This window comes from Plecotus auritus (assembly GCF_963455305.1).
Source record: "Plecotus auritus genome assembly, chromosome: 4".
Lineage (NCBI taxonomy): Eukaryota > Metazoa > Chordata > Mammalia > Chiroptera > Vespertilionidae > Plecotus > Plecotus auritus.
The window spans coordinates 47,103,528-47,129,351 of NC_137775.1; the positions used below are offsets into that span (position 1 = coordinate 47,103,528).

General features: G+C 39.2%; 1 protein-coding gene across 1 annotated transcript in view; it reads left to right on the top strand.

The window, feature by feature from the left end:
* Window positions 1–11,140: 11,140 nt before the first annotated feature.
* The window catches only part of MCHR2 (melanin concentrating hormone receptor 2), a gene marked incomplete at its 3' end in the record, with an annotated part of 31,928 nt that continues 17,244 nt past the window's right edge, over window positions 11,141–25,824 (top strand). Inside the window, exon 1 of the mRNA XM_080664643.1 lies at window positions 11,141–11,262. The remainder of the gene's footprint in view (window positions 11,263–25,824) is intronic.

A 25,824-nucleotide genomic window follows, 5' to 3' on the forward strand; every position in this document is an offset into this window, starting at 1 on the left:
CTAAGCCACAGTCTGGCCTCCTTCTGCAGGAGGTGACCGGCAGGCCGAATGGGGGACCACAACAGGCAGCTAGTGGCCAGCCCCACCCCCATCACCCCACCACCACCACTGGTGGCCTCCTTCTGTGGGAGACGACTGGTGGGGCAATCAGGGGATGGTGCCTCCTATCATACCTCCACCATTGCCAGTCCCCACCACCCTCAATTACTGTCCCCTCCCTCTACCTGCTGGCACTCTGCCCTGCCGGTCCCGCCCCTGCCGGCCCCGCCCCCACCAACTGGTTGTTCCGCTGTTTGGTCAATTTGCATATTAGGCTTTTATTATATAGGATAATCTGAAATAACATAACCATGGTTATTGGTACTTAGTTTTTGTATTTTTAAATAGAAATGGGAAAGTAGTTGTATTATGTTTTAAAGATATGAACCTTGAAAGAATGTTGATGATAATTTTTTTAAAACCTTTTAACTGAAAATAAGTCTGCTTTAAATGTAGTGTTTAACAGTAGCAAGGACTTCTACCTCTGACCAAGATGTAGTAACAGGGACTAAATTTACCTCACCCATGAAACAACTAAAACACTGAAAATAGGAAACAGCAGTTTCCAAGACATTGGACATCAGAAAATGAAGAATAATAATCACAAAGAGACAGGAAACAAGCCAGGTCTGACTGCCCCAGCTTACTTCCAGAAAAGAGTTTGCAGGACAGGGTGCAGGGTGCAGGTGGAGCCTGGCAGAATCCCTGGGTCAAGGAGATGGAGCTAGGGGCCAGGGAGGCCACAGTGGATAGTATTTGCAGAGAACTGGAAAACAGCACAGACGGAAAGCTGTGAAGCTCTGTAGAGGGTCCTTTTTAGATCTTCAGAGGAGTACTGACCATCTACACTTGTGAGGAAACCATTCAAGGTTGGGAAAAGGAATCAAAGGAGTAATCCTTGGAGATTACATGGGGCCAAGAATACTTCCTTTTTCCATCAGCCAGAATGGAAAAACTCATAAATCAGAGGATATTGAACAAAGTATTCTGAAGGGTTTGTCCTCACTAGTGGGGCAAAATAGAGATACATTAAAGCTGCTCTATTCCAAACTCATAGAGCTGAAATAAATCACGTCCTAGAACAAAGCTCAAGAATATTTATAGAAATCGTGAATATCCAACATTCAACAAGGTAAATCCACAATTTCTGACATTCAGTAAAAAAATTACCAGCATGCAAAGAAGTAGTGGGATATGTGTTTGAATATATAACACATACTAAGGAGAATAATCAATCAATTTAAAGCCAAACCAGATTCACACCAATGTTTGAATTAGCCAACAAGCACATTTAAAGTTACAATATTTGTATTCCATATGTCTAAAAGTTAAGTAGAGACATACACGATATTTTAAAAGACCCAAATCAAATGTATGGAGATGAAAGCTACTATAGGCTAAGGATTTTTAAATCATATTGCTGCCATCTCAATCAAGGTAAAATTACTGGTCACAAACATTTATAAGAAATCTTCACTTAATCCATCAAAGGTGTCAAAACAATGCCTACTAGAAGGCTAGTCCCATGATTTTTTAGGTCAGCCCGACTGGTGTGACTATTTCTTAATATTATTCCAAATAGCTGATGCTGTCTTGGGTTCTATTCTTTTTTCTAAAGTTCCTCCTAACAGAATAAGAGGTGAGTAGACCAGGACGCCCTTTGAGAGTGCATTAGGGCATCCCCGCCCTTTGTAAGAAAGCCTTAGGCTCTCTTTGCTTGACATAAAAATAATGATATTTTTAATTCTTCTAAATTTTAGAATTCTCATTACAAGGGTGAATATTGCACAAATTCTCTCGGTTAAATATTCCTCTGTTGTAGAAATAAGTGCCCATGATATTTTAATCACCTTTTCAATGAAATATTATAATCCCCCCACACACACACACACACATATCAAAGTATGGTGAGAATCTACTCTTCCTAGAGACTGAATAAAAATGTAAAAAGGATAATATTATGGTAATAAAAATCCCACTGGTAAACCCTTAGACATTTCTATGTCATTTTATGGTATCTAGGTCCAGTTAAATATATTTTTGCAATGTGACCCTGAGACAAGTTTGAACTATAACCAGATATTTATGAGCAAATTAAAGTCTCCAAAAACCATTCTTAAGACTTTTTGTTCAAAGTGTACAAGGACCCACTAGCCCCATTTATTGGGCAGAGCTGACACACCTCTGCCCTGGCCAGCAGCTTTCTTCATACTGTGAAAGTTCATAAATTAGAAGGTTCTAAGTCTAGAAGATTCCTTATTAAAGAGAAAGCATTTCATCTTTCCTACTGCCATTACCCAACCCTGCATTCATCAGAGAAATACAATCAGCAATATTCTAAGGACAATTTTGGTTTTTAAAACTCCAATAGTGACTTAACATGTACCAATAAAGACAGAGTTTCAGACTAAATGTCCATTTGAATTTGGCCTTTTTGGTTGAATAGAATCATAGACACCACCACCTTGTTTCTGAATTTACTCCCAGACAGAGCCCTAAGTAAGGTAGAATCATAGGAACGGTTGAAAGTGTTCTCAGCCATCTTTTGTTTCACCAGAATGTAAACTGAGGCTCCGAGAAACAGGGCTCTGGAGCCACTCTGTGCTGCTCCCCTCGACTCCCCACAGCAATCTCTGCCTGCGTGTGGACACTCCTTTTTATTATTTTTTAGTTACAGTTTACATTCAATATTATTTTGTATTAGTTTCAGGTGTACAGTATAGTGATGAGACAATCATATACTTTACAAATTGTTCCTTCAATATTTTAGTACCTACTTGGCACCATACATAGTTATTACATTATTGACTATATTCCCTATGCTGTACTTCACATCCCCATGACTATTTTGTAACTACCAATGTATACTTCTTAATCGCTTCACCTTTTTCATCCAGCCTCTCAACCCCCTCCTCTCTGGCACCCATCAGTCTGTTCTCTGTGTCTCTGAGTCTGTTTCTATTTTGTTTGTTAATTTATTTTGTTCTTCAGATTCCACATGGAAATGTAATCATACGGTATTTGTCTTTCTATGTCTGACTTATTTTACTTAGCATAATACCCTCTAAGTCTATCTGTGCTGTCACAATAGTAAGATTTCTGAACGTGGACACTCAATGACCACACTCCATACATGCGTGTGAGTCATATATGTATGGGAATGGAGTCACAGTAGTAATAATACTTGTCATAGCACTTTCACATACATTCATTCTCTCATTTGATCTTTTAGCATCTGAGAGGCAAACACAGTAGATATTTGTATTCCTGCTCTACTTATGAAGAAACTAAATTTCAGAGAGGTGAAGAAACTGATCTGAAACTCTTTAGTGACAGAAGAAATACATTTTATTTAAATATATGTAAATGTATTCTATTGGATGAGACTTCATGTAAACAAAGAAATTGGGTAATTTTAATTTTTTGCATCTTCTAACAACAACCTAATGAGTTAGGTAGTTACTTCATGAGCAATGTTGTAGAGAAGGATGAGCATATAAGTGGCATTAGAATTACCATAAAAGCCCTTTAAAGATCTCCAGATTTCCCATCTGCAGACAACAGTGGAGACAGCACTCTGCTGTGGATGACTCTGAATGCTAATGTAGCTATTGTTTCTCTCTGTATACATCCTGGGTCCCACTGCCCCATGCGGGTGTGCTGTGTGAGAGGGGAGGCTGTGTGAGCCACAAGCTCCTGCTGTCTTTCAAGGGCAGCATGAAGGTCACAATATTCTCCACCAGGCTGGCACCGCTTTTCTTCTCACCCTGCAGGGCCCCGCACTATCATCTGTCAAGAGCTTCCTCCAAATTTCAATGCAGATGAAATTCACCCAGACCATGTGTGACAGCAATTTGAAAATAGCAATATGCACAGAAAAAAATGTTAGTTCATTCGCACAAAAGGCATTTATTGAGCACCTACCATCTTTTGCACAAGATGCTGAAAGATGATTGATTTAAGGCCTTGGATAATGATGCATTTAAAATAAAATTGAATATCCCCCAAAGTTAATATATATATTGCAAAAGTGAAAAATGGAAAAACATATATCAGTGTGTTTCCATTATTTATACTGTTAGAAAATATCTTCAAAGCAGGAACCATACCTGCTATATTCTCTTTATCTTTTTTCCACACCTAGTGCAGTAAAACCAAACAAATGGTATTACCTGATTCAATACAAGTCAGACTGTTAAAATGAAAGGAGAATTGATTTGGATTGATGCCTTTGTCTGTATTATTCCCTGCCCCTACTCCCAAGACAGTTAATTTTACTTACAAAAAAGATAATATTGTGTAAAAAAACTGAATAAATTTTAAAAATACCTCTTTATCATCCTATTTGTTATTATTGGCATAAATAACAATTAGCATGTGCTTACAGGTCATTTTATTCCAAATATGCTTATGTGTAATGTTTGTTAAAAATGTAAACTAAAAACAACATGCTTTAAATGTGTAAGATATTTTTTTTAATCTAGTTATTGTGCCTCAGAAATTACTTAATGGGAATTTTACCTAATCTTTTTGAAAAGAAGAATGATTACTTCTCCATTGAAATAAGTGAGGGTCTTTCCTGGACTATATGGAAAGAAAACCTCTGTCCTATGTATTAACTAAAATCTCTTTGCAGTATGACTGACATTTATAGCTAAAAGCACAGCTCCCTAAAATGTCCTTGTCTAATAAAAGGGACATTGGCCACATGTTCCTAATTCACTTTGTAACATTTAAAACTGAAGAGTAGATGAAACTAAATGTATAATATTCTGTAAGATTCTTTAGAAGTCAATTGAAAATTAATAAGTCAATGGATTGTTCCAGATTAAAAGAGGTAAACATGACACAGACAAATGCAATACATAAAGCTTCATTAGATATAGGACCAGGGAAAAATACAATAAGACATTTGGAGACAATCAGAAAAAAAATAAGTGCATTTTCAACAATAAAGAATTATTATTAATTTTCTTAGGTGAAAGAAATGGGGGTGTTAATCATATTATTTTTCAACTTTTTTTTCCATTTAGAAAACTTCAAAATAAAAAAATTGAGGAGAAAGGAACCTAAGGAGGGAGTAAGTATGGGAGAGAACATAACCTTTGCAATAGCAAAGATAAAGGGACAATAGGTGTTTGTTGTCTGAGAGCAGAGTTTCGGATTCAGAGGTGGAGAAATTCAGAGTGATAACTAGTTCTGGTATATTGCCCAGAAAGTGTGTGACTGATGCGGAGGGGAGGTAAAGATGTTTAAAGGACACTGAGGACATTTTCATTACTCACTTTTTCAGGTGTCACCTAACTATGGACCTGCCCTGAGCTCATAAACTAGAGTAATAAACTTTAAAATTTTTACTATAGCCTTTTTTTTCAATTAGCAAAGTTTATCCTAACTCATGGGTTTGACCAAATACCTAAAATTGTAATGTCTAAAGAGAAATTAGGGATCACACTTGGAATCTTGAGTTGGCACTTAGTTGGCACTGCCACCAAGTGGTCAGTAGGGGGAACTGCACTTGGTGCTAGACTCAACTGCCAATGAGGCATTTGTCTTTCCCAGACCCAACTTTCAAACTGTGGAGGTCTACCAACTCTAGGGTAATATTTGTGTGACAGGTTTCCAGTGAAATGTGCAATATGTCAATCCATTATGTGCTAATTTACATTTAAGGTGTAGCCTGATCCGTGGTCTACTCTAGCATGTTCAGTTTTCGACAATTTGGGGAAAGATTGTTTTCAGAATAATCATACACTTATGTGTCAATAAAAAAAGAAACCGAAAAACATTGAAAAACAGAAAAAGTAAGAATGTTTGGTGATACTGTCTGTATAGATAGACCCAAGCCTTCAGATCCTTGCATGGATGTGGATGGACATGGCAACATGACAAATGACATGAACATACACAGGGGAAGGATCATGAGCATAGCTTGCTCACATACCTTTTACTTCATTCTGTATCATGGAACTATTTTTTACTCAATACACAAGAATACTGTATCTTTAAAATACCCTTTTGGAAGACAGAGGTGAAAATGGTCAGAATTGAGAAACAAATAGTAAATCAGTGGCCCCTCTCCAATCTTTCCTTGACTTTATAGTGGCTTTTTAATAAAACTAGGTGAAAAGTGAAGACTGGAAGCTGAATGGCTACCTTTATTTATTCAAAAAGTTCAGCAATTATTTATTGAGCACTTACTATGGATCAGATAGAGCTTTCATTCCAGTGGACTAAGGCAGATACTATTACCCCTGAGTCACAGATAAAGAGGCTGATGCTCAGAAATATAGCAAGTAATATAAAGAGGTTTTAGGCACAGGTCTGTCCTACAACAAAACCTGTGCTTGTTATTTTTATACCAGAGCAGTACCTTGAATAACGACGTTTCATTCGAAGTTGTTTTTTATGACATTTCCTGAAATCCCTGCATTTTCCTTGGTGCTTGGCATTGTGACTAAGCTTGAAAAAGAGCTCTCCTGTATGTGCTCCACATTTCTCAAAAATTAGGAGAAAAGGGAATTGGCCAGTATTTTAGGTTATGTATTCTCATTTTTGACACCAACATGACTCCTGAGTAACTTTAATAGTAAATATTAAATAATGTGGTTTTCTTTCAAATAAACCAATGAATGTAATTAAAATTGATCAGTTTAATTCACTGGTTATTTATTTAAAATTAAATGTCCTTACACTGATTATAAAGTCATTCTGAAATATAGCTGACATCAGCAATGGAAAATAACTTTTAATCCTTCAGAAATTTAGAGCCATACAATACAAGTCATTGATAAGAAATCTAGCAGCCATAAGAAGGTAAATAGGAACTTATTAATAAGTAAAGAGTCAAATCGACTGGTAAAGCTTGAAATCATTGTCAATTATTATAAGAGTTCATCTTAGGTTTCTTAAAAGCAAATCTAGGATTTACACAAACTACCCTCAATACTTTTTTAAAAAAATCCAGAATGTGTGTTCTATAAGATATTATTATCCTTCTATATAATAAAAAGGTAATGTGCAAATTAACCCTCACGCCATCACAAGATGGCTGTGCCCACAGCGGAGGTGGGGTTCCTGTAACACAAGATGGCTGCACCCACAGCAGAGGTGGGGTTTCCTTTATGAGGGATCAGCAGGGACCTGAGGCTGCATGGCACTGGGCTGGGGCAGGGTACCTGAGGCTGCGCACCCCTCCCCCCCCACCCCCCCACCGCCCAGCAGGCCTTGACAGGGGACCTTAGGCTGCACACCCTGCCTGGTGGGGCTTGACAGGGGTGGGGCCAGCCGGGTCTGGATTTCGCCCAATGGGGGTGGGGCTGGGTGGGGCTGGGTCTCACACGATTTCGAGGCATGCACGGGTGGGCAGGGACTTGACTCTGGGTCCCACGGCACACCCCAGACTCTGACAGGAGGAAGATTTTCATATACATTTTACTAATTCTTTTTAATCTCTGACACTTCTATTATAAAGAAAGGGCAAATAGCAATATTAAAATATTTCCTCTAATTAATTCCCTTTTAATGTGCATGAATTTCGTGCACCGGGCCACTAGTTATAATATAAAGGTACAAAAATGAAATAAGTAATGGGTTAATGTAGTTATTCTCAGAGCCTTTAATGTTTCAATATGGATTATGAGTCTCAAAGAGGGAGTGAGGAAGTTATACAGGGTACAATGTGTCCCAGACTCTTTAACCATTATATCAATCATCTTTTGCTCCATTCTGGATGACAAACCACACCAAACTCAGTAGCTTAAAACAATCATCACTTATTCTCACCGATCCATAGTTCAACTGAAACAGCTTTGCTTTAAGCTGCAGGTCTGTAGATCTGGGTGTTCCACACTTCTCTCTCTGGGCCCAGAATAGCAATGGCAGATACAAAACAGGCAGTGAAAATGCATGATAGCCTTAAGTCCTAATCTTAGAATTGTCATAGTACCTCTCTAATTCACGTTCAACTCAACTAAGTCACATGGCCAAGCCCAAAGCAGAGGGATGATAAAATATGCTCTGTCTAATTGCAATGAAGTAGAGATCCAGGGAAGGAAGAGGCCTGGGACCAATCATTCAGTCTATCACCACCATAAAACCATTTGTGTATAGATCATCTCATGGCTTAGTGTTCTATGGAATACACTTTCAGAAACATTGCCAAATCTCATTAGTGATTATATAATGCTCATGTTAGTGGGCACAAAATGTCATCAAAGAGCAACATCCAGAGATGCAACAGTCAGTGAGACATTTTAAATCAGCATAATCTACTACTGTTTTATGGGCATTTACTGGGCATTTACTACTATATTCCTATAAAAGTTTCTTCCTGTTCATGGGACTTTATAAAGTCCCTCCTGTTGCCACAATTCATTGAAAATTCAACCCCTAGAGTGAATGTGAATACCATGTGTTCAGTTTGGAGAGAGAGCACTTCCTGATAGCATCAGCCAGAATCCTGTAAAGCTGTGCTCTGAGTAAGTATAGAGCTGACGGCGGGTAGATTATGGAGAGAAGTGGCATCCCAGCCCAGGCCAGGGTCCTCAAAAGAAAGCCATGCCAAGTCAGTATATAGCTGCCACTGAATAGCCCCTTAATGAGGAGGAATAGACACCAGGACCCAATGGGTGATCCATGAATATACATGTGTGGAGCACAGTAAACCTCATTCTCAACAGCATGTGTGGTCAGTCATCAATCATTCCTTTGGTTACTTTTCTAAGACCAGAATCAGTGAACCCCACCAAATATTCTTGAACCAGATAAAAGTTTATCTGGAAAGAGTCAGAAGTCTATGTCCAGAGTGGGCCAAAACTAGGTCAGCAGCAGCTCACACACACACACTAAAGTGGTTTGTCCCAAACCCCCAGCCCTGTTTCCAACTGAGAAAAAAAAAACAAAAAACTGATGTTTCAGGGGCAGGTTTTACCTCTGCATGCTGGCTCCCCTAGCACTCTCTAAATCAGGTGCCATCACCACAGTTTAGAGAAAGAACCAGATGGATTCTATTCTTTTTTCAGCCTCCATTTCACTGCCTATCATTTATTCTAATTTTATCTCAGTTTCTTTATCAGTAAAATTGGGTAACACCCATCATATATACCTTTCAGAGTTGTTATAAAAATAAATGTACGCAATTACACTTTTTAAAGTGTATATAAAAGTGCCACCACAAGATGAGGTCACATATCCTCCATCGGCATCTGTGGGAATTAGTGAGCATAAGCAAGGATGTAATTAAATCTCATATGATGATACTTTCCTCAACAGCGGTCTTTAACACAGGCCTTTTAGCTGCCAATGCCTGCTAAAACACAGTGCAATACAGTGGGCTAGGAAAAAAAAAGTTGGTTTCTTAACTTTTACAATATGGCAACAACAAAAAGATGTATTCATCCTCATTTAGAGTACACAAATAGAAAAAAAATGATTGTCATCATCATTATGAATCCCTGGAACAACGGATTGAAGTGGCAAAAATTATGACTGCAGAGACCCTGGCCTCTGCTTCTAGGTGAAAAACCCAAAGCAAGTCCCCCTTGAGTTTACTTGGAAATACTCAAAATCTGGTCAGGGGTAGAAAAGTTGAACGGGGACATAAACTTCAAGAATTTAACTTGGAGGAAATGTGATGTGGATGACATCATAATGGACTGCGTTTTTATATTATTGGAGAAATAGAAAATGGTTTGTGACAAGGGTATTACAGTGGAACTTTTGATAACAAGTAAGAATCAAACTAAGAGATGGATCAGGTGGCTATTTCTGTTGGCTTTTTCCTCCTTCCTCAAACGTGCAGTCATGAAATCTCATTTGTCACACTTGCTAACAATTCCCACACCCTTCTAGGATCTTGGCCTCTAAATCTTCCGCTTTGAACTCTTTTTTTAAATTCTCTTTGAATTCCATTCCCCATACTTATTCCCTTCATTTTTCTTTGATAGATTTTAGAGCACATACTCACTTAAAGGCAATATCTTTTTGCATAAAACACTAACTCTAAAATAGCTTCCAGTTCTAAAATGTATAATGAAATGATTCTACAGTTTCTTTTAAAAAGTCTGAGTTTTGAATTTTGTAGCCAATTTCTCCAATCTTTCAAGTTTTTCTGAATTTTCAATGTAATGTGTAAATACATGACATTACACCATGCACTCAAATCACAGAAGGGGGGAAGATTCTGAAAGATGTTATAGTCGTCATCAATGACCACAGGATCACTTACTGAGCACTTACTACATGCCAGGCCTGGGTTAAGTGCTTTTGCATATCAACTCCATGCAGCCTCCCACCAACCCTCCTTGGGAAGTAATAACAACCCCCGTTTTACAGAAGGAGCAACTGAGGATTAGAGACATTAAAGAATCCCCCCACACTCATATGCCTAATTGGAAATGATGCTACTGGGATGTACTCAAGGCTGTCTGTCTTCAAAACCGTATTAGGATCCCATGGGTAAGAAACAAGAAATAGTGTTCCAGCTCCAGCTTTACAAATGGCACCTTACTTGCTAGGTAGCAACTGAGGCCGAGATGTGATCAAAGGGAAAACATGAAGCTTGTGGTTATTATGGGGTCGTCTTGCTGGGTTGAGTTAATAGTTTTGGGGATACCAAAGAGGTTTAAGCAGACTAAGCTAACGTTCCTAAAAAGAAACTAGTTCCTTGGTGATATTGTAGGTTTCTTCTTTCCTGCTTCCTTCTCTCCCTCTCTCTTCCTTTGAATCTTTGGAACATTAATAAACATTTGCTGAAATTAAAAGGTCAAATTTCTGTTCCTTCACTTCTTGGCCAGAAGCACCTACAAATGTTCACAGGAACCTAAATAACTATTAGATCACTTGAAAAAAAAAAAACACAGACTCCGTGAGAGCAACTTTATCCCAGAAGAGCACGGGGCATACAGTAGGCGCTCAATAAAGATGTGCTGATGGGATGAAGCGTGCTCTCAGTGGTAAGGGTAAACCCGAGGTTTTTTTATTTGACACTCCCTGTGGAAATGGAGAAAGGGTTGGCTGGCAACCTGTCTTAGCCGCGGTCCTGCGGGCCGGATCCAGACCCTCCCACTCCCCACCTTCCTGCAGCTGGAACAGCCCAGCGGCTTTGCAAGGAGGGCTTGTGGGCTAGGTCTGCAGTCGCTCGCTCGGAGAAGGACGCTCGCTCCCTCGCTCGGGCTGCTTGCCGCCTTGTCACTCCAGGGAGGGAGGACGGCGAACACTCAGGTGACGTTTCCATGGGCCTGAGCTGGGGGCGAGGGGCGCAGGGGGACCGTGGGGCGCGGGCTCCACCCGCCGCTCCTCCCAAGGGGCGTGTCACCTACAGGTGCCCCATCTCTGAGCATCTCTCTCCATCCCCCGCAGGTACAGAGTGTGCCTCTGTGGGGGCGCCTGTGGGACGGGGCGGGCGGGTGGCCGCTGGTTTCACGTTCAGTAAAGAAAAAGGGGAGCACAGGCGGGGACAGAAAGGCGGAAAGGCTCTGGGGGCGCAGCGGCCTCAGCCCAGAGAGCTGGAGCGCGCAGAGCTGGTGCACGGGGTCTACCGGGTGGAACTAGGCTGACATAGAGCGGCGAAGGCAAGGTATTGATCACTGGGTTGCATTTCCTAAGCCAGAAATCAGGAGGCCTTTTCTGAACTAGAAAAGCCAAATACAGTCCCTCGCCCAGGTAATCCCCGTGTCCCGCGTCCACGCTTTGGACGGCCTTCTGTGGAGACCCCTCCCCGGTTGGTTAACTTGATGTTGCTCTAAGTCCCTTGAAGCTTGCAATGTCCTCTGGACTCCTCTGGTGCCCTTAGGGAGTTGGCGACAGGAACTGGCGGCCATGGGAAGAGGGCGTGGGTTTTTGCAATAAGAGAGAAATGTCCTATTTTTTTTCTTTATCAATAAGAGAGAAATGTGTTTATTTTCTAATTCTTAATAAGGTTTTGCCCCACAGTCTGATACCTTTATTTGTAGTGAAATCTTCTTATTAAAATGCCCCCCACCCCCCCAGATACTGCTAAATAAACAGGCATGAACATGATACTGTTTCTATTTGATGCCGGCACAGAAATCTCACTGAACTCAGTGCAAATTTGGAGGCAGACTGTTTTCAGTGAATGTTTTCTAACTTTTTAATGTTTTATTTTCTACTTAAATAACCTGTTTGTCAGTATAACTTAGCGGGTAGAGCTGTGGGGAGGGGTGCTGGCTGACTGGGTGTCACTGGATTGGGCTGGAGCCCACCATTTGTATTTCATTTGAATTATGACACCTGTTTAATGTCACAATTGAATTGGCCTTTTGCAGAGTAGACATGCCCTCATCTATCATCTCTTGGCTATGACAAGATAATTATAAGGGCAATATTGCTTGACTCTTAGCCTAGCTCAGATTGTTAAACTGCACAAAGCAATCCAATTCCAAGGAAAGAGTTTTTCTAGCCTGGGACATAAAGCACCATCAATGCACAGGCCGCCTTATTGTTCCTGAAATATTAATGTAGATTGTTAAACAGAGACTGAGAAGGGAAGGAAAACCACCAGGCACTTAAACGTGGATCTAGGAATAGTCCTGCGGATCCAAGATGCTGTGAGAGAATCGTCACTTTTAGTATCCACTTGGCTGCCCTCAAACACCAGCAACTGGATTTCTGGGGGATGGCTATTGCAATACAGTGATGAGTCTAGTTTTGAGAGGCCCATCTGTAGACTTAACACCAGTGATAAGATTTAGCATTTGACCTACCAGACACCCCCAAGCCCCCGGCATACTAGGTTAGTCCAGGAGGAGGATACGGGGCTTTCCCTCTGCAGGACCTTTGGAAACTTGTTAGACCCGATGGCTGGGGCAGTGTCTGGACAGAGGCCCTAGGTGCCCTGGGAAGGACAGTCACAGCTCCCACTGCACAAAATGACCCTGTACCCTGAAGACACCAGATGCCTCTCCACTTCACCATGAGACCCCTTCCCTCCCCCCTCCCCCCGAGACACCCGCTCCTGTAGCCCAACTAGGAGGAACCAAAGGCTGCTGCTTACCTTCTGTCTCAGATGTACTCACCCCCAATCCCCTGTGCATTTGTTTTTAACATTCTGATCTCAGAAGTGAAATGAAATAAATCTAGGTGAGGGAAATTGATGAACGCTTGGATGGGGAAAGAAAGAAGAAGAAGCCTTCCTTGTGCCTCAGGGATCAAAAAAAAAAAAAAAGAAAAGAAAAGAAAGAACTTCTTTCCAATGTTTGGGTGCTTCTCTGCATTAAGTTCTCACAGTAATATATAAGATAAGGAGCATTATTCCCACTTCACCAATAGGGAAACCATCAGTGGGCAAAACAAGGCTCAGAGAGGTAGATGACTACTCAAAGTCACACCGCTAAAACGTGACAGGTTAAAATTAGGCCCTCACACTGTGTGATTCCTCCAGGAAGGTCAGTATGCTTTACTTGTGAGGTCTGGTGAGGAAAGCAGAAAGCCCGAGGGCCTCTGTTCTCCCTTCTGTCTCAGCTTTCCTTCTGAGGAGGAGCTCGAGCTAAATCTGTCAAACACTATGCCCCAGGGCCACATATGGACACCTGGGGTCTCTTCCAGAAGTGCTGGACCCCCTGACCGTTCTGCTCCCCTCCTTTCCCCACCCTTTATCTCCATCCCTGTATCATCCCTCTGATCCCAAACTGCCAATGCTAGGTTTCCAGGCTGTCGCTAATGATTTTTAACCTAACCTACTATTTTAATGCCTTAAAAAAAAAAAGATTAAGCCTCTATAGGCTTGTTAATCTTTTCTTACCCTTTATTTTATTATTGGCTTGTCAATGTCTTTTCAAAAATATATATTTTGTACCTACACACAAATTTTTAAATCATGTATTTTTGCATGTTTTATGCCATTGAAGTGACTTTTAGCCTCTTTCATATATTTGTCCATTATTTCTATTTTATTATGTTTCCTTTTTACCTCTTTTTATATTTTGCTTATTGTTTTCATGTACTATCTTGTTCCCTTTTGTTTATGATATAGTTTATTTTTTAAATGTGTGTGTATTTTTACTTTAAAATAAAAGCATGATGTAGTGGAAAACACATGACATTTTTTGTCAAATTTTGTTTAAATACTGGCTCTGCCACCTACTTTCTGTGTAGCTTTTGGCAAATTCCTTAACCTAAAGCAAAAGGAATTCTAGGGAGCATGGAATGCATTTAATTGTAAAACCGATCTTAAAGCAAATGTATGGATTAGGATGGCATGCTGTATGTCCTGAAAGTTTTTAATTGCATACCTATCTGTTTGGAAGAGGAAGAGAGAAAGAAGGTGGATGATAAAGTAAGTTCATTTATGGTTTCATGTGCGACAAATGTGAGTCAAAGGATTATTATTCAGTGACACAACACCTATTTAAAATAGTAGGTTATATTTTATTAACATAAAATATAATATGTTAACCAAATTGAGTAGTGGAGAACCAGAAGGAAAGAAGCACGGAAGAGGAATTATGCTAATGTTCACATTGCTCATATTAAAGAACTAAGATAATGTCAAAAGAATTAAAATCTAAAAGTAGCACATTAAGTTAAACAAAGATAACATATAGAACAAAAGTATGTATCTTCCTAAATGTATTAAAAAATGAAATAAGAAAAATAAATGAAAACCATAGATAAATAGATATATTTCATGTATGTGTATATATACATATGCATGTGTGCAATAGAAGACAAAATGTGGAAGACTTCTGGAATTTTTTTGTTACACAAGATAATAAATCCCCTTCATGTTTAAGCCATTGAGTTGGGTCTTTTGAAACTAACTGTCAAAGGCATCCCAAATAATTCACCTGCCAGATAAAGGATACCTAACCCAAAGCCCCTTGCAAGAAACCCAAACCTTCCTTCCAGAGTGAAAAACTGAACATCTGTTATACCTAACATCTAGCGTTGGAGTGCTCAACTTGATCAGTCCACACGGGGGCGGGGGGGGCGGGGGGAGGGCTTGGGGAGGAGTGGAAAAAGTCACTTCCCCATCAAGAATTCATCCATCAATTCAGATGGCACCCATAATAGTGCCCCAATTGAGATTGCTTTTATGCCATAGATGTTACATTCTGAACAGTCATCTTGAGTGGAGTTGGGGAAAGGTGAGTTGATGTGAATCATTAAGTGAGGCTTAATTTAGGAGACAGCTTTGAAATAGATGATGAAAGACTGTGAATGAGATTTGTTGAGATGGAAGAGGAGGTTGTCATAATTGGAGAGCTCTGAGGAGGACACAAAGAAGGCTCAACTCAATACAATACAAAGAAGCATGGGGAGTGAGGGGTCTTCTGGGCCATAAAATCAGAGTCTAGAATATGAAATCAGGTGCAAGATATCTGGGGTGTTGTCAGGAGGGTTAAGGATTGGAGAAAGAAACTGTTAATTCAGTCAGTAAGCCTGTGTTGAGTTTATGCTTTATGTTTACAATTGCTTACAGTTTAGGGGAAGGTGAATGTGAACACAGAACTAAAAATCATGAGATAGCCCAGCTGGTGTGGCTCAGTGGTTGAGCATTGACCTATGAACCAGGAGGTCGCGGTTTGATAACTGGTCAGGGCACATGCCTGGGTTGTGGGGGGCGTGCAGGAGGCAGCTGATCAATATTCCCATCATTGATGTTTCTCTCTCCCTCTCCCTTTCTCTCTGAAATCAATAAAAATATGTATTTAAAAATCATGACATATGTACAAAACCTGAGAGCACAGAGCCAGGCAAGACTTAGCACTAGGGAAAAATCAGGGTCTATTTCTCCAAGAAGGTGAGCCATTCGTAGAAAGAACAGGAGTTCTCCACATCAACAAGGAGGTAAGGAGACTTTTATGCAGAGATAACATGTGCAAAGGCACAGATATAAAATTAATGGTAACAAGAGCAATAGCCAACACACATTCCTGGATTACTGTGTGCCAAGGGCTCTACCTACACCGTCTCATTTCCTCAAAACAACCTTATGAGATGGGTTGCATTATTCTCATTAAACAGGTTGGAAATTGAAGTTAAAGGGGTTAATTTTTCCACCTTCTCACTCCTAATAGGGTAGAATCTGGATTCAGTCTCAGCATCCCCAGACTTACACACACGCACACCATTGGCCAGATACCCATAGAGGACGAGGCTTTTCCCAGAGGCCAGCCCGCCCCCGATCCCTTTGGAGAAAACAGCTTCAGGCACCACCGGACTTCCAACAGAACTTTTTTTCTTTGTGGCCACCCTCTTCTTTGTTCTTGAAATACTTACTCCTGCAGGAAAGTATTTAGCAGAAAAGTACCTATCAACTTTATCTCAACTCTATTAAATCAAATATGTACAAAACCCCCAGTTGGAACTGGCCTTTCTGTTTCATAGCAATCTTCTAGATACACAGGAGAAGAAGGAATTATGGAATTTGGTAGTGAGATGAAGAAATGCCACCTTCCATCCGCAAACACGTCTTTAATTTATCCGGGATGTTAAAGACGTGTAGAGGCAAGTCTGACTGGGAGAGGCAAAGATGGAGTTTTGAAAAAAGAAGGCAGAACCACAAAGTTTGGAGGAAAGAGCTAGACCATTGTAACAACAAATACTCTCATATCATTGGAAATTTGGTAGACTAAGAGCATGCTAAGGAAGTCTATTAAATAAACTAACTTTGTACATTTCATTTGCTCCACAAATACTTTCAAGACTATGGGCATAGAATTTTAAAACACTGTAGGAGAATTAAATAATAGCTAACATTTATGAGCACCTGAGGTAGATACTTTATCCCTCCCACCTCCACCCCATTTTACAGATGAAGGTTCTAAGGTATAGGACAGTGAAGTGACCTGCCCAAGGTCATAGCTAATGTCAGAGCCAGGATTCAGTCTCAGGCACTCGGGCTCCAGAACTTACACTCTTAATCAGGATACAAACTTCTAAGTACTTCTAGTTTCTTTGTGAAATTATTCTAATATGTTAGTGGTTTCAGAAGTATTTCCTGGCCTATGGCTGGGTTCATATCAAGCATTCTTTCCCACAAACACTCCTTATCAAGGACACCATTCACTTCACTCTAGAGAGAGAAGGATCAAATCCTAAGAAGCCTGGAATTAAAACCAAATGTATACTAAAAAAAAAAAAAAAAAAAAAAAAAAAGAGCCAGTACGTTCATATGAGACTACTTAAATAACGCTAGCAGATGATCAGCAACAACTTTGTTTTTCTTTTGGGTGAGGGCTCAGGTGCCTGGGAGGGGGAGGGGAGGGGGCCAGGTGCCCATGATAGTTTTATTAAATAAAACATTGCTTGTTTTCTTTCTTCAATATAGAATAGTAAGTGGTAGATTTATTAATTGCTAAATTTTTATTGGGACCACAATTTAAGACAATCTATACTTTAAAAAATAATAATGACAACAAAAAAGCAAATGAATTATTACCTTTCATAACTAAGTTAAGAATTAGCAGCTAGAAAGACCCTTGTTTATACTGTATTCAATTTCTGATTGTCAAACTAAGACATCTCTTATTTTATAAGCATCTGGCCTATTTGAAAAAAGTATAAGTTATTTAAGGGTTTCCTTTGTTAAATTAACAACAACCCTATCTTGACATCCACTCAAATATGTAATAACTTTTTTATCATAAAACCTGCAACAGCATTGAATACTAAATATTTCATGCATCACTTCTGGGATGATAACATTTGAATGAATATATATTTTCTTTCATGTTTTGGAAATTAGTTTTATGTCATCAGTACCTGTCAGTGGAACACTGAATATTGACAGAATAAAGAACTCTTCCACATTGGTTTATACTGCATTTTCTACCTCACTCCAAAGTTTTAGGACAGCTAGGTTTTGATCCAGCCCTGAAAAATCTCACTGTAGATGGTATTTTGTTAGTGGTAGTATGTACTACTTGAAAGGTTATATCAGAAAATTCTCTTTCGACCTTGCCCTTGCCCTTACCCTCTTCCCTCTCTCCCACCTTTCTCCTCTCTCGCTCGCTCTCTCTCTCTCTCTCTCTCTCTCTCTCTCTCTCTTTCTCTCTCTCTCCCCCCCACTCTCAGCCTGCCTGACCAGATGCTCTCAAGTAAGGCTATCTCTACTTAGCATGAGAATAGTCCAGATTCAATGACATATATTGACCACCTTTTAGTCCATTTAATGTGTCCCCATAGGAGAGTCTGTAAACAATTACTTAGAAGACTGTTTTCTCTAGTCAGTCTTCTAAGGCAGTTCTGTCCAATGGAAATATGAGCCACCAATGCAAGCCACATTTAATTCTAAGATTTCTAGAAGGCACATTTAAAAAGTAAAAAGGAACAGGTGAAATTAATTTAATGATATGTCTTACTTAACCCATTATATTAAAATATTATTTTTATGTATCATCAATATAAACTAGATATTAAGAAGCTATTTTACATCTTTTATATTTAGTCTTTAAAACTTGGTGTGTATTTTATTCTTAGAGTGCACCTCAACTCAGAGAAGCCGTATTTCAAGTGCTGAATAGCCACATGTGGCTAAAGGCAACCATGGTATCTGGGGAAAGTTGAATTTCACATAGGTCATAGGAAAGTTGATGATTAAAACATGACTCCCAACCTCAATGAGGGCGAAGTGCAGGCATTCTTTTGAGCTGGTGACCTTCCTTGGAGGGTACAGGGCTACTAGCCTAAATGTACCTTTCTGCAAATTAGAGACTCTCTCCTACCCCAAGTCATTTAACTTCCATCTTTCAGAAAAATGGGCATAATATGATGATTCTACTAAAATAAGATAATCCACTACCATCAGCCAGAAAACTGTTTTAATAAATATGTAAACCCACAATGTCTACAAAGTAAATGCACCACCCTCCCTTAGTTGTGGCACCTTTAGGCAGTGTACAACCTGCACAATTATAATAGGAGCCTTGCTGGTTTCCTTGGCCTAATTCTAGCCATGGTTCCTTCTCCTGCCCCCAATCCCATCCCTGCCCTCTTCCCAACCAATGTCAGAAGAACAGGGCTCTTCAGAAAGTCCACGGCCCCTTACCCTGATCATAGCACAAGTTGTGAACAAGGGTGCTTTTTTTGGTATCCCAGACTCCTTTACCTGTATCCCCTCCCCCCACATGCTATCTTCCTCCTTTAAGGAAGGCTAATGGATGACCTACACTTCTAAAGAATAACCTCATACAAATTCTATAAAAGCTAGGCAAAACCAAGACATTCCCCTTAACACAACTTATGGTTCCAATGGCAGTCCTTAATTCTGCATCCTGCATTTAATACAATTCATCATTTTCTCAGGGGCTTTTATATGATAAGCACCATTGCCACCGTGGAAAGGAAAGTCTACCTTCTCAGTGAAATTAATCGCAAATATCATCAATCAAGTAAGAGGAGGAGCATCCTCCCGGAGCCCCTGAAATGTTGCTAATTAAGCAGAAACCTACCTTGCCTTTGGCTTTGGCCCTGCCTGACAGGCCCATCAGTTACACATCTCCCTTCCCATTTCTCCACATCTCTGCCATGTAACACTGGAATCTCTGCTTATATTGATTCTTAAAGTGTGTTTTTTCCTTCCTACTCAATTTTGGGGTGTCATGATTGAGTTTACCACAGAGTAGAAGTATTTATATTCCATTTATATTTATTTCTAGAAAATAATAATATGGATTGAATATTAGTATGATAAATTGTATTTATACTATAAACTTCACTGTGGTTGAAATAACTAGTAATACCCTTGTTTTTAAGTAAGTGCATCTTCTTCATTCAAAGCTGAGGGGATAGTACGACATTTTGAGTTTCTTATTTAATTCTTTGTTATGTGTGTTTTTTTTAATGTAATGATAAGTGGAATTGGCTTATCCATTAGGCACAAAAGCCACAGTGCCCAGGGCCCACAATACTTTTAGAGGCCAATGAAAATGTTCCCATTTCTTTTAAACTCAAATGGGAAATATAAATATAATAGAACCTGGATTACTTTGCCTTTATGCCAATGCAATTATAGAATTTTTAATATTTTTATGGATGAAGGGGTTCATGAAAGCAGAACTGTCCAAGAAAGTAGAGACGCAGCCCTACAATGGTTGTTACCACGACTCCCATTGAACAGTCTCACAGGAGCTCTGTTCTTTCCACGCAAAAAGTATATTTCCTCCAAAATTCCCTTCCAACTGTTTTTTAAATTTCTCTAACAAAATGATGAACTGAAGTTTTCCTAAGAATCTGAAGAGTTTAGAAAAAAGAAGGCCTAGAATGTAAAGGTCTGGCCTCTCTAAACTGTTTTCAAATTCACAAAGAGGATTCTCTTCCAGCTAATACAGTTCAAGTTCAAAGGATATTCTGAACGTGCTAATTAAAATGTTAGCTATTGCTTGAGCAGAGGAAAACTAATTTTGTTCACACATTTTAAGAGTGATTTATGAATGAGTGGGATATCATGTCAGACTATATCCCAGACCTTAATCACTTATCAAAAGTTAAGAATTCATTTATTTAATTCAAACCAAATCATTAAATATAAGTGCATTAAAAAAGTAAAGTTAAAGTTAAAAGAAAATCAATAAGTCAGGTAAGTATTAGCATTATAGCCTCTATAAGCCTAAGATCACTTTTGATGCTGTGGAATGTGTGAGATGCTGACAAGGAAATGTGCTTGGCAAGGGGCCAGCAAGTGCATGCGGCAAAAACACTAGCAAAGTATGCAAATCCCTTACATTAAAAGCAAAACGAATTTGAGCAGCAGACCCTGGATTCCAGCCAGCACCCCTTACCTTAGCAAGACCTCAGGAGTCCGTGTACAGAGACTGGAAGGTGCTGGAACAAAAGAAGCTGCCACAGGGGCTTGAAGATACCTGAGGTCAGGTGGGTGCATCAACAAACAATGAGGTAGCTGGGGAGTGCTGTCAAAAAACCATAGGTGATGCTCAGTGAAAGCTGAGACTTGGCTAGCTTGCAGCAGCCACACCCAGGGAAGCTGTTTTTGACAAGGGCACGGGTAAGCAGTGGGTTGAAGGACTGAGCTATGGAACAGCAGTGGCTCTACAAGTAGAGCCTCCAGCAACCCTGCTCCTTCACATCATCAGTCACCATCAGTAGCTTCATCTCCTAGGGTACTAATGCCAACCTGAGATGCCCTACATCCACACAGAGTTGGTGCCCATCTGATTGCAACTGGTTTTTACACAGGCTAAAAAACCTGACGGAAAAAGGCTGAGGCTTGTGCAAAATCACATGGTTTCCTAAGGCTATAGATTCTGAACTATCAAATAGATGATATTTTATAATCATTGTCTTTTGAAAAGATAATTAAACATTATACAACCAAAAAGGAGAAAAGTATTATGGAGGTTTGTTTGGCAATGAATAAAAATGTTATTTTCCTAGATTTTTTTTTTGGAAATTTTTTAGCTTTTTAAAATTTATAAGGTGCTGTCATGTCTTTTCTCAGTCTAAAACACTTGCACTTAAATTTGTATTTGTAACTTTGGTTGTTGTTTTTTCTTAAAAAGACCCCTCTCCATTGTATAAGCTAAAGGACCACAAACCTCTGCTTAGCCACAACTAGATGTGAGATCTAATTCCTTCATTGATTCAGTGAAGAGAAACTTCTCTCTGGTTAGAAAAAGAAGACAAATGAAGGATGCTCTGGATGTTTGGGAAAAGAAATGAAATGTCTTTGTATCAATCAAGGGTGAGCATAAGGTTCTGTTGTGTAGGCTACATTATTTGCCTACTACTTATCCTAAGGAGACAGGTGACAAGAGAAGTGAAGTGGTGGGTACATTTAAAACACATTCTCAGCCAATTTGACCATATTTTAACATCATCACCAACTCATGGTGTATGCATCGTTAGGATAAACTCCATAGTCTCGATTCTCCAGTTTTCCTGGTCACTTGGAGATACATGGGAAACTGAGAAGTGAGAGGTGGAGGGGCCCCTACGAGGGTTTTTTTCTGGCTGTGAGAGTCAGCCAGCCTGGTTTTCCCATGTCTAGATCAGTTCATTGTAGCTGCTATTTAGACAATTAATAGAGAGAAACAGCATTATGGGAGCGACCCCTTTTTATCTGGTCTTCTTCTTTACTGTCTGAAGTGTTTTGAGCTGAAAACTGGTACTGCATTTTGTTAAAGTAATTGAAGAAAGTCATTAGACTGAAGTGGCCCTATTGCCTTGGTGGCCTATGTAAACAAACCCAAATCTTGAGCCAGAGTCTATGCATTTGAATCTGAGAAAAAAAAAAAAAAAACTCTTAAGAACAACCAAACACAAATAGCCAACTAGGCTCTCCCAAATAAGGGAACCATAAGCTATAGCCAGTCAAATAACTTCCTTGCTTTGCTTTTTGCATCTTCTTTATAAAAACCTTTGCCGTGAGTAAGGGGGGGGGGGAGGGGGGGAGACAATGGGGCGATAAGGACACATATGTAATACCTTAATCAATAAAGAAAAGAAAAAAACACCTTTGCCGTGGCTCCTGTCGGTGGAGCTCTCCTACCCACTTTTAGCTTTGTGTTGCCTGATTCGAATTGATGTTTGCTCAGATAAACTTGAAAGCTTTAACATGCCTCAGTTTACCCTTTAGCAGTTTCTAAACCTGCTTGCTCACTGTAGAAAAAAAGATCAAAAAGTGGCAGCCCCGTCTTTGTTCACAATTGTTATTCCTACAGTTCTTGCCACTCCACTCCCATTCCCTGATTCTGTACCCAGTGATGATGCAGATGATGGCGATAATGACTGATATTAGTTGAACACTTACTAGAACACATTACGCTCAGCCCTTGGTCGTTAATCATCACATGAATCAGCACAACAATACTTTGAGATAGGCACTGTCATTACTGGGGAAACTGAGACTTAAGGCGATTACTTAGCCAAAGTTTCAAATTGCATATGACAGAACACAGTACATTTATATAAACCATAAACCCTTGTAACCACTGATACAACCATATTAAAATGTAATGCCAGGAGGTGGAAATCTTGTTGATCTTGATCTTTGCTGCAGACATTATAATGTTTGTTGAATGAATGACTGAGCATGCCTCGAGATAATTAAAATAGAAATCCCCAAAAGAGAGAGTCAATAGAATGGAAGGCGATGGGCGGATGGAGTAAAAATTAATGAGCCCAGTGAGTTGGGCCACAACTTGGAGAGCAAATCTATACAACTTGGATCTGTAGGTGTGCATGGGGGCACGAATGTAGCAGGTAAGTGTATTTGTTATATTTTGTGCTTTGTGGATATTTAAAAATCCTTATTGATTTTGTTAGTTATTAGCAGCAGGCTTTTTTCCCATATAATTTTTTTCTGAGATTTATCTTGAAAATAGTAACAAGACAAGTAGCCATAAAGCTACCTCATTAGATTCACTTAATCCCCTCATTGTGACTATGTTTACAGAAAAACGGTTAAAGATTATTATTTTAGGATTTATTTTGAAAAGTAATCAAAATTGTGTGAAATAATCACTCTAATGTAAGCAAACTCATCTGTTAGTTCTTTTGATTTATTCTCTACATCATGCTCTTCTTTGCCATATACATTTTCTTACCACTTTCCAGACTCCTTAACACTCTCTTTTTTCTTTAAAAAAACTGAATTCATTTCCTCTAAATTCATTCCTCCTTTTGCTTGTCCTCATCATCATGAATAAATTGTGTATGTATGAAGATGTCAGTGTTTATAAATGAACGATGTGAATCAGAATACATTAAAATGACACTGTCAGTCTTCTTTCAACACCACCTCACAAGCATAAATTTCTCTTTTTTAGGAAAAAGAAATTTTCCTACATAAAGGCATCCTCAACTATTTAGGCCTAGTTTTCTGTGGTTATTCCAAATAAGTGTCAACATTTGCAGTAAAATAATTGAGAAAGAGTTTTATACCTAGGAAATTTTCAAGGGGAAGGTATTTAATACCCAGTTAGATGGGTTTCTTCCAGAGGTACCACATGAGGACAGACAGAGAATGCACACAGAGTTTTCTGCAAAGATGCTTAAGTTAATCTTATTTAAGCATTGACTTTCATTATTAAACTAGACGCCTGGTGCACGAAAACTTGTGTCCTCTGGGGGGGGGGGGGGCGTCCCTTAGCCCAGCCTGCGCCCTCTCACAGATCCCCGGGGGATTGGGCCTAAGCTGGCAGTCAGACATCCCTCTGGCAGCCCGGGAGCCCTCGGGCGGATGTTCACCTGCAGCCTAGGCCCGCTTCCCACCACCGCTGTTATTCTCGCAGCAGTTAGCCCAGCTTGTGGCTGAGTGAAGCTCCCCCTGTGGGAGCGCACTGACCACCAGGGGGCAGCTCCTGCATTGAGCATCTGCTCCCTGGTGGTCAGTGTGCATCATGGCGACTGGTTGTTCCCATTCGTTCCACTGTTAGGGTCAATTTGCATATTACCCTTTTATTATATAGAACTAGAGGGAGTTGTCCCATATAAAAATGGCCTTTAGATAATGAAATCATACTTAAGAATTGAGAGTTTCTTTGTATAAAAGATTTTTAATAGCCTTCTGAGTAAATATTAACAATATTTAAAATATGAATATATTTAAATAATAATACTTAAAACTTTTTCATCAGCTCATATTTAATGATCATCAGTGGACTGATATTTTGTTTCTATATATTTAACTAATGAGAAGTGTCTATCAAGGACAGAAAGACAAAAATATGATACTTATGAAGCACAAATATTTTTGGACACTAGCTGTTTATTTCACCGTCATATACCTAGAGGGAAAGTGGGCCACTACCTGCCATAGCTAACAAGATAAGATGAAGGACAACAAGGCTTGCATGGATTTATTATTTGATTGATGAATTTCTCAAATTTGAAATTAAATGAATTGGTAAAACAAGATTTTCTTCTAAAATTAACTGAAGGATTCACAAAGTTTTAACTATATAGAATTTTCACAAATACCCCAATTTTCCTTTACTTTGAACTCCAACATTTACAGGAGGTATTAAACATGAAATGTTAGTTGACAAGAGGTAAAAGGTACCAGGACTCTTACTTTGTCAGGCTTTTAGTGGCATGAGTAAAGGTTTAAAAGGTGAGAGTTTACTTTCAGCATTCTTTCCACTGTAATTACTATTTACAGATGACTTCCTTTCCCACTTTTTCAAGTTCCCATCTCCCTCAGAGAACTTGAGATCTGAGAGATAAATAAAGTAAGAGATCCATTGAGGTGGAAGAGTGAAGCTGAAGAGATTTGGGTTGAGGTTTCAATAGCCTAGGAGTTGTCAATAACAATTATGCTATCTGACTTTGCAAATTTTTTTATGTTAAATGTTCAAAACAATCTTAACATGTAGCCATTTCAATTATACTTCCAAATCTTAGATGTAAGGCCATTGGTGTTAGAAACACACTTAGAAAGCATGACTATTGGCTAAAACTTGGGGAGTCATATTCCTGTAGGTTATACTTGGAGAAGAAATATTGAAATACATAAATGAGATAATGAATATTGCTATACATAATTTATTGGGGAAAGTTTGCCTATGTCTTAAACTTAAATCATTATTTCCAAAAATACATATATTCTCCAAACCTATTAATTTGGATACATAATCCATATTTTCTTTTTAAATTTGTGGTAACTTAAAAAAAAAAACTGTCATAAAAGTTAATTTTCATATATCTTAAACTCTAAATTTTTGTATAAAATCCCCCAAATCTCTCTTAAACATTGGTTTTTCATTATCCAAATAGCAGAATAAAAATTAAAATAACGAATCATCTTGACTTTTTAAAGTACTCACATTTGTTGTTTTTAAAACAACAATGAGGTGACTGACT